Here is a 2,517-nt window from a genome sequence, read left to right as displayed (position 1 = left end):
GTAAATTTTGATATATCATCCAGCACTAATGGGCGGGTCCATTATACTAAAAAATGGCAGTATTTTTCACTATTTCAGTCACAGAGTCAAGATTGTGGCCAAGGACTACCAAGGAGCAGCTTCAAGAAGAGCTGATAGTGCTTAAAGATAGTAAACTGCCAAATTAAAATGCGTCAATATAATATTCAGGCAGTTTTGATGCAAAACCACCAAAATTTTAGGCTGCCAAATTTTCTGGCTATACGGTAGATTTAGCAATTTCTCTACTAATGGCATACCGTATAGCGGGAAATTTTGGAGGGAATTAAATTTGGCGAATTTGGCGTTATGATAGCCATTCGCCAAAAATTAAATCCGCCATTTTGAGCCATTATACGCATGCTCAATGGCACATGGCCACCAATTCACCAAATTAAAATCCGCCAATCACCAAAATTTAGCAATTCGCCAAATTTTAGTCCCTCCAAAATTTTCCGCTATACGGTATGTCATGATATAACTAACACAAAGTTACCGGTACATGTTGCTTCCAATACAGCATCATCAAGATCTTAAAAGTCCTCTGTATTGATCAAATACTGAACCCTTTCTGTGCTGAATAGAAGGTCTGAAAATGAGAGCAAAGCTGAGGATGTGTCCATCTATCCTTCTCAATCCTGTCGAGTGAAGTTCTAGATTCGCCATGGTAGGGGAGTGGTGAGGGGTGTGTCCACAGAACCGGCTAAACCGCCCACTTCACCTAGATTTTAGCCATTTTAGTTGCTTAGGCTTGCTTGTCTTTCTGAATTGGTTTATAGGAAGCAAGTCACACTTGTAAAAACTAGGAATTAAGATTGCAATGTTTCAATCCTAATAATTTCTAAAAAAAACTAAAACCAAGTTATCGCACTAAACTAAAGTTTAAAGTAAGCTTCGTTTGGAATACGTTTTACACACGATCTGTTTCACCTTTATTTCTCAAAAATTGGACTTTGGAAATCATTTTCTCCTGTAGAAAAATTGAGAAATAGGAATTGCAATCGCAATGCCGCAATCACAAATGCTAGATAATAGGAGTTGCAATCAAAAGGGCAAAATCCTAAAATCCTAATTCGTAAAATTTAGTGATTTCAGTAAAATAGGATTTACGGTCGTGACGTTCAAAATTCAAATTTCTAAAAATTAAAATTACGTGACAAAATGCAATTTTCTTTCTTTCAAAATGAGAAATTTGGATTGGCGGAAATATACACGGACCGAGGAGGGTTGTAAGTGGCGGGGACTATTAATGAAACTGGTACATCAATTGATACTCATCTTAATAGCTGTACCTATCAACTGGTACCTTGTACTAATGAGTGTGGAGAGAAGATTAGGAGAAGTTCACTGGAGACACATATGAAAGACAACTGTACTCAACGCATTGTTAACTGTCAGTATTGCAAGCGAAAAGGTCGATATCAACTGATAACAAGCAGCAGTCATCTTGATGAGTGTCCTGACCGCCCAATCCAATGCAGTAATGAAGGCTGCAATGAGAAGATACCACGATGTTCACGAGCATCACACAATGAGACCTGCCCTAAAGCTATCATACCATGTGAATACTTTACTGTTGGATGTAATAAGAGAATGAAGAGAGAACAAGAGAATCACAATAAAAAGAGATAAAAATACATCTACAATTGGCAGCAGAAACAATAAGATCTCTGTAAACAAGTTTAGAGCAGAAAAATTCATTAATAGCATCAAATGAAGTATTTAGACTAAACCAATTTGCTGAAGAGAAAGAATGAAAATGAGGATTGGAACAGTCCAGGCTTCTACACATCCCCAGGAGGATATAAGATGTCACTGCATGTCTATCCTTATGGATTATGGTACTGGTAAAGGTACACACGTCTCTTCCTTCATATATCTCATGGCAGGAGAATATGATTAGTAACGCGGTAGCGTTATATACTAATATATATACTATACTATACTAAGTAGGATTCACCCCCAAAACAAAATGTCTGCCACGACTTTTGCAGCCTTGCTATACCGGGAAAACGAGCTCCTGTGCTTACCAGACTTCTTAGAGGACCTTATCTTGACCAGAGGACTCCATTGGTACTACTAGCGTGGCTCTAAACCTTGTCTAAGAGGAAAGTAAAAAATCGGCAAATCGGCCGTTTTGTTCAGTCCACTTTTTCCGTCTTCATCATCATCTTCTGTCAATCCAGTTAATGGAGGGTATCACGGTCTTTGGTCAATGCTACAAGGCTAATTTTTACACCATTCTACTCCAACTATCCATGCGCAGGTCCACAACTTTTCAAAAAACTCTGACAATAAGATAAAGTTGCCCTCTCTCTATCACCCCAGCCCAGCTCACCTCAGTCCGCCATTTTGTTAATTAAAGAAACATGACTTAACATGTGCTCCAAAATATGGGTGTGGTCGCGCATGCTCAGATCTCAGAACTGGGAAAAGGGAGCAATTTTTTTTATCTAGCTCTGCTTGGATCAACTGCAATACTTAGTGGAGGTTCCAGGC

This window comes from Amphimedon queenslandica, unplaced genomic scaffold (genome assembly GCF_000090795.2).
Source record: "Amphimedon queenslandica unplaced genomic scaffold, v1.1 AMPQUscaffold_11380, whole genome shotgun sequence".
Lineage (NCBI taxonomy): Eukaryota > Metazoa > Porifera > Demospongiae > Haplosclerida > Niphatidae > Amphimedon > Amphimedon queenslandica.
Note: the sequence above shows the minus strand (reverse complement) of the source record.